Source organism: Tetranychus urticae, unplaced genomic scaffold, assembly GCF_039701765.1.
Source record: "Tetranychus urticae isolate SD_2017Ah unplaced genomic scaffold, NJAU_TeUrti_SD_1.0 Scaffold_5, whole genome shotgun sequence".
NCBI classification, from domain to species: domain Eukaryota; kingdom Metazoa; phylum Arthropoda; class Arachnida; order Trombidiformes; family Tetranychidae; genus Tetranychus; species Tetranychus urticae.
In genome coordinates, this window is record NW_028315837.1 from 185,501 (window position 1) to 193,000 (window position 7,500).

The 7,500-nt window shown below is 43.8% G+C and overlaps 2 non-coding genes and 1 pseudogene across 2 annotated transcripts in view; all 3 read right to left on the minus strand.

Annotated features, from left to right (window-relative positions):
* The window catches only part of LOC112539705 (large subunit ribosomal RNA), an 8,073-nt pseudogene extending 3,092 nt beyond the window's left edge, over positions 1–4,981 (minus strand).
* A 476-nt stretch (positions 4,982–5,457) lies between these two features.
* Positions 5,458–5,612, minus strand: LOC112539677 (5.8S ribosomal RNA). Its single transcript, XR_016200610.1, has one exon. It is a non-coding gene; the product is annotated as a 5.8S ribosomal RNA (ribosomal RNA).
* A 487-nt stretch (positions 5,613–6,099) lies between these two features.
* LOC112539733 (small subunit ribosomal RNA) overlaps positions 6,100–7,500 on the minus strand; it is a 2,170-nt gene continuing 769 nt past the window's right edge. The window contains exon 1 of the ribosomal RNA XR_003083724.2: positions 6,100–7,500. This exon is cut by the window's right edge and continues 769 nt beyond it. This is a non-coding gene — a ribosomal RNA (small subunit ribosomal RNA).

Genomic DNA, 7,500 nt, shown 5'->3' on the forward strand with positions numbered 1-7,500 from the left:
GGGTCTCCTTGTCTAACTCCTCTTGTTGGAACTATATCTGTTCCTTCACCACATGCCTGCAGTGTGGTTCTACTGTACGCGTAAATATTCTGAAGGTAGAGCAAGAAACTTCCTGGTGCTCCTTTATCAGCAATTGCCTTTAGTATCGCGTCAAAACGAACGCTATCAAACGCCTTTTTGACATCGCAAAACGTCATGTGCAACTGCTTCCTACGAGTCTTTGCCTCCTTTATAATAGATTGAATCAGAGTAGTATTTTCGAGGCAACCATCTGACTCAATAAATCCTCTCTGCATCGGGTGGAACTTGATGCAGTCCATAACTCGCTTAGCCAGTATCTTATGAAAATGCCGTGTTATTACCGAACTTAACGTGATCGGCCTAAATTCACCAGGACTCTTTGGGTCAGCTTTCTTCGGTATAAGTATTGTTCGTGCTGACTTCAAACTCTCAGGAAGATCACGTATATAAGCGAAAATGTTGAAGAGGCATTGAAGGTGCCAAATCGGTAGTTTTCGCAGTGCCCCAACAGAGAAATTATCAGGACCCGCTGATTTGCCAACAGCCGGGTATGAGGCTTTGATTTCTTCCTTAGAAATTGGCTGGAAAATATCCCACCAACAGTTACTCTTCGGTTGAAACTCCACCTCTCCAAATGTTGGTTTATCATCAGGTGCAAATGTTTTCGTCCAAAAATCCGCCAATTCGCCATGCTGAAACCCAATGCTCAAAGAACTTGGGTTCAATATTGCATTAGCGCAGCTCTTTCTGGATTTCACATAAAGCTCCTGTAGGTACCCGAACTCTCTCTGTTTCATTTGCCGCTGTGTTAGTGCGGTTTGTGTCTTCGCTCTAGATTGTTTAGTCTTTCCTCTGCAGAATTCACTCAGGTAGGCATCAAGCTCGAGTTTAACCGGTAAACCATGTAGAACTCTACGCATGAGTCTTACCAGGACTTCCGCTCCGAAAGACTGATCTTCAGGCTTATTTGCCATAAGATCTCTTAATTCTTGCTCTAGATTTATCTTTGAAGGATCCTCCTCCATATGCATTGTCATAGTTACTTCAGAATCATCAGGAACTGTGTCTGTGTCAGACACTTGACTTGTAGTTTCAACTTGAGGATGTATAAAATCACCACTATCACAGATAATGGTATCGTCATCCGTGCTCTCCGGGAGTTGGAGTTGTTGTACGTATGATTCAACCAGCGTTTTGTAGTCTTGAAATCGCCTCCTGCTCTTTATTGAATCGAGAGTTCGACCAGGAAGTACCGATAACAAGTACTGGTTGATTCCCATCTTTTTGTTCAAAATTTTCTTAACCTTCGATCTTGACTCGTAATAAGCCATTCGGGCCAGCTCCTCCTCCGACCATACAGTATGAGATACCTTAGGATCGGGCAGCGAGTCATTATACTCGACAGGATGCTGCAACCTCATGTGGACACGCATTCCTCTATAGCTTGCTAACTTTCGTTGACAAACCGGGCACACGTCTCTGTCCAACAGACTTTCACCACTCAGTAGATTAATTGGCTCAGGGAAAGCATCCGCACTCCCAGCCTTCATCTGGGTAGTTCCGTCTTCTTTTTCTTTATTTGTTGTAACGGGCTTAGGGTGGGGACTCCCTCGCAAAAGTCCCCCTTCTCCCCTCAGGCTTGTTAGGCCCTCGGAGGTGCACATGATCCGCAAGACTTACACCCAACACGAAGTCGGTCTCCTTGAAGGTGTACCAGAAGCAGATCATGATTTATTCATGATCGAGACCATGACCACAAGCTAGCGGGCCTTTCACCCTGATGTTGTTGGGCTTAGAAGCTGTGGATTTATGGCAAAATGCCGAAGCATCTACCAACCCGCATGTTTGCATTCTTCCGCCCTTCCAGTTTAGCCACTTAGATTACTCTAAGTGTTACCGGGTAGCGCCACGAGGAGGCACTGGATAGGACTTGTAAATGTAACAATTTAACAACTGTTAGCAAATACCATTTGCGACTAAGCAGTAGGAAGCAAACAACCTACAAATCTTAGCCAACGTTGCAGCCGAAGCTGATGGGAGATTTATGCATCTCAGAATTCTCCAGGGGTATGCACCCAAAAAACTTTGAAAAAATAAAAAACATATCCAATGTACGAGTACATCGAATATGTTAAAATCTCTTCAAAAGTTTTTCAAAACTCTAAGAGTCATAGTTACTCCCGCCGTTTACCCGCGCTTGGTTGAATTTCTTCACTTTGACATTCAGAGCACTGGGCAGAAATCACATTGTGTCAATACCGTTCACCGGCTATCACAATGCTTTGTTTTAATTAGACAGTCGGATTCCCGGGGTCCGTGCCAGTTCTGATTCAACTGTTTTTCGCTGGCCGAAAGGATTGCCCCCTGCAACAGACACTCTCATCCAGGTTACCCCTTCAAAAAGGCTGCACAAAGGATCCTAGCTGAAGCAATCCACAAGATCACAAAAACACAAGTCCGGCATCAGTTAGTTACCCAACATCAACCAGTCTCGGTATTTTGCAGTACTTGCTTCTGACTTCAGCCCGACCAGCTCAGTTTTCAGAGCCAATCCTTATCCCGAAGTTACGGATCCGCTTTGCCGACTTCCCTTATCTACATTATTCTAGTGACCAGAGGCTGTTCACCTTGGAGACCTGCTGCGGATATGGGTACGGTCTGGCGGGAAAGTTATAATCTCTAACATAGATTTTCAAGGGTTTCCAAAAGTGCACTGGACACCGCAAGAGCCGCGGTGCTTTACGGTACCGGAATCCCTATCTCCGGTTAAACCGATTCCAGGGACTTGGTACCTTACAAAGAAAAGACAACTCTTCCCAGGACTTTTGGAAACATCTCCATGTTAGTTTGCGTTACCGCATTTACTTCCGAAGAAGCAATCTCCCACGCCAGGTTCGGGAATATTAACCCGATTCCCTTTCGCGAAACACCACAGTCAACTTGATAATTGTATCTGGGACTTTGGTTAGGGATTTCTCCCCATCGCTTAGGACCGACTGACCCATGTTCAACTACTGTTCACATGGAACCCTTCTCCACATTGGTCCTCAAGGGTCTCACTTGAGTATTTGCTACTACCACCAAGATCTGTAATAGTGAAAGCTCCAGGCTGACTTACGTCAGACACCTTCGACGCTATCACTACATTCTTCCTACTCGTTAAAGCTTATATCATGATAAATAATATATATGATTGCCTTAACGGTTAGGTATAGGTTCAACGCTTGAGCGCCATCCATTTTCAGGGCTAGTTGCTTCGGCAGGTGAGTTGTTACACACTCCTTAGCGGATTCCAACTTCCATGGCCACCGTCCTGCTGTCTTTAGCAACCAACACCTTTCATGGGATCTCATTAGCGTCAGCATCGGGCACCTTAACCTAACGTTTGGTTCATCCCACAGCGCCAGTTCTGCTTACCAAAAATGGCCCACTGGGCACCATCATACAAAGTATGTTCAGCTTTAAAAGTTTAACAAGTTGAACTTCGCACCCATTAGGAGTTTGAGAATAGGTTGAGGCCATTTCGGCCCCAAGACCTCTAATCATTCGCTCTACCGGATGCTACTGGTACTTCCATTGGTGCCAGCTATCCTGAGGGAAACTTCGGAAGAAACCAGCTACTAGACGGTTCGATTAGTCTTTCGCCCCTAAACCCGGATCTGACGATCGATTTGCACGTCAGAATCGCTACAGACCTCCACCAGAGTTTCCTCTGGCTTCATCTTGTCCGGGCTTAGTTCACCATCTTTCGGGTACTAACATATATACTAGTGCTCCGCGAAAATCTCGGTAAAGTGGATATATCACGGGCTGATATTGCGGTATACTCTTACAAGCATACATCATATCAATTTCTTTCAATTCGCCTTTCAAGCCTAAACAAGACTGATCAGCTTGCATACATGTTAGACTCCTTGGTCCGTGTTTCAAGACGGGTCGGATAGAGTACCGATCTACTGACCACAGAATCACTAGGTTAACGTAAGCTTGCCACTTTTACCAACAAACCACCAAAAGCCAGCCAATCCATGAGTTGTTTCAACACCAGGTGAAGAAACAGACATCATCAACGAAAGACTAGTCGGATTCGTCAGAGCAGATGACAAGCATTGTTGACCCTGCATAAGCAGAGATTCATCTCCAATGTGACTGTGGTAACAGTTGCCAACACTAGCTCACAGGCTAAGTCTAACAACGCAAGGAATATTAGTAGCTGTGAAAACTAAATGCTGATTAGGTGTGTGTTTAGTACACCTTGCTGTTATCACTTGAACAAGAGTTTTGCACTCTCCTTCACATTGGTCGTGGTTTGAGCACGAGAGTTGAGAAAATGCACTCCTCATGCACATATTGCACTCCTCCTATCAATACCAAGATCCAAGGGCAGGCTAAAAGTTACCCCTTAACCTACTGATCTTGGAACGCTGTAAAGCATTCTTAGCACTGAATAGAAAAAGGCAACAATACACAAGAGGAGCTGAGTTCTCCTCTCAGCTACACTTCGTGGTTCTATCCGTTTCTCTACAAGCGGTTTCACGTCCTTTTGAACTCTCTCTTCAAAGTACTTTGCAACTTTCCCTCACGGTACTTGTTTGCTATCGATATTACCATCGTATTTAGTCTTAGGAGGAGTTTACCTCCTAATTTGGATTGCACTCTCAAGCAATCTGACTCTATCCGCGACTAAAGCCAGTAATCGATATTCCATTAACCAAGATCTGCCACCGGCCTAGAACCGTCTCTGGGAAGAGGGCCCTTGTCAGAGGGACTTGCAGATTTAGTTGAAATAATCGTGACTCTAGCCATTACGCAGCACCGCTTTCCACCTTTCAATGGAAAACCTTTGCGCCGGACTCATCCCTTTTCACTCGCCGTTACTCAGGGAATCTCATTTGATTTCTTTTCCTCCGCTGAATTATATGCTTAAATTCGGCGGGTAACCTCACCTGATCTGAGATCAAAAATATTGATTAAGTTGATTAATGTTTATTTGTGTTGTTTGCAAGCAAGCAACGTAAATCTACTTTAATGTTTGCACAAATTTTGCCTTTGCATTACTTCTTAGGTCTGCTTTAACAGAATGAAATAGCTACTATTTGTACGATTTATACAAGTGCAAGAAGATTCATCAGTTAACAGGTTAGTTGATCACCATAGTTATCTGCAATACGACTTTAGCGTCGTCAGATAGGCGACTAACCTTAGAATCTCATGCTAGTATCTATTCATATATACTGCTTGCAGAGATGAAATATGCATTGTACACAAAATTTATCATGTGAAACAAGTAGATTTGAGATTCTCCTTACTAAATTGCAACGAATTGCAATTAAGAAAAGGAATAAAACATCAAGATTCATGCATATAAATATACAATCCTCTCAAAACAATGCATATATGGTAGTATGCAAGTGTTTTGTTGATTATTTTACATCTCAACTCTCAGACAGATGTGACCTCGGAAAAGACCCGAAAGCCGCAATGTGCGTTGGAAGCTCAAGTGCTCGGCGTGTCCTGCAATTCGCACCGATTATCGTAGCTAGCTACGTTCTTCATCGATTGGTAATTCGAGTGATCCACCGCTTGAAGATGTATCTTTGCCACCGTGGGACTTTTAATAAGTATCCTAAATCTGCATTGAGAGGGTTTGAAAACAATTGTATGCAGTTTATAAAAACCATAGTTGTCTTTACTTAGTTAGGCGAAGAAGTGTAAAACTTCCTTCTTTAAACCTTGCCGTCAGCATAAGCTGAAGACTTGATCAGGTACCAAGTATGTAGCAAGACAGGCTTTTCATTATAAACTACAATTGTTTTGCAAAAGAAATTATGGCTATCGTTAGATAACCCTCACTCTTTGTTGCATTGGATAATGAAAGATGGATGTATGAATGAACGAATGTAATGCAAATTAGAATCATGTTGCAATGGCTAAATGTTTGCAATAAACATTCACAATTGCGACTCTAATGCAAATACAATTCAATTGCATTCACCATATTAGCATCTACAATATCACTATGCAGAGTGTTTGATTGTTTGAAGGTTGTATTTCTCTTATAATAAGAGGGTAATACGTTAATGATCCTTCCGCAGGTTCACCTACGGAAACCTTGTTACGACTTTTACTTCCTCTAAATGATCAAGTTTGAACATCTTTCCAGCACAATCCGACCACTAGTTTCCCAATGGTCTGGATTGACCAGTCCGAAGTCCTCACTAAATCATTCAATCGGTAGTAGCGACGGGCGGTGTGTACAAAGGGCAGGGACGTAATCAACGCAAGCTAATGACTCACGCTTACTGGGAATTCCTCGTTCATGGGCAATAATTACAATGCCCAATCCCCATCACGAAATGGGTTCAAGCGGTTACCCACTCCTTTCGGAGCAGGAAACAGTATGCACGATGACCACTTCAGTGTAGCACGCGTGCGGCCCCGGACATCTAAGGGCATCACAGACCTGTTATTGCTCTGTTTCGTGCGGCTGCGAGCGCCGCTTGTCCCTCTAAGAAGTCCTTACAGTGCTACAGCATCCTTACCCTAGCCAATTCTGTAGGCTAATAGCAGCAGAGCCCTCAACAGCCGAAACCATCAAGAGATACTACCACCCACAGGTTGACTAAGGGGGAGTACTGCAGTGTAAACTGCAAGTCTATTTAGTAGGCTAGAGTCTCGTTCGTTATCGGAATTAACCAGACAAATCACTCCACCAACTAAGAACGGCCATGCACCACCACCCACTGAATCAAGAAAGAGCTCTCAATCTGTCAATCCTCTCAGTGTCCGGGCCGGGTGAGTTTTCCCGTGTTGAGTCAAATTAAGCCGCAAGCTCCACTCCTGGTGGTGCCCTTCCGTCAATTCCTTTAAGTTTCAGCTTTGCAACCATACTTCCCCCGGAACCCAAAAACTTTGGTTTCCCGGAAGCTTCCATTCGAGTCATGAAATTAGTTACTCAGAATGATCGCTGGTTGGCATCGTTTATGGTTAGAACTAGGGCGGTATCTGATCGCCTTCGAACCTCTAACTTTCGTTCTTGATTAATGAAAACATTCTTGGCAAATGCTTTCGCTGTAGTTTGTCTTGCGACGGTCCAAGAATTTCACCTCTAGCGCCGCAATACAAATGCCCCCGTCTGTCCCTCTTAATCATTACCTTGGATTCTTAAGACCAACAAAATAGAACCAAGGTCCTATTCCATTATTCCATGCAAGATCATTCAAGTTAAGGTAGTGGTACGCATCATATAGATGGTTGACCATACCGTTTTTAGGCACCTCTTTCGAGGTTTTGGACGCCTGCTTTGAGCACTCTGATTTTTTCAAGGTAAAAGTCTCGATCGCTTGAATCAACACTCGGTAAAGAGCATTGATAGCAAATATCGAGCAATTTTCTGTCTAAACACTATGAATGTAACCACCAGGAAAGAGGAATGAAGGTTCAAGCAAGCATCCGTAGACACAAGCAAGAAACCTAACA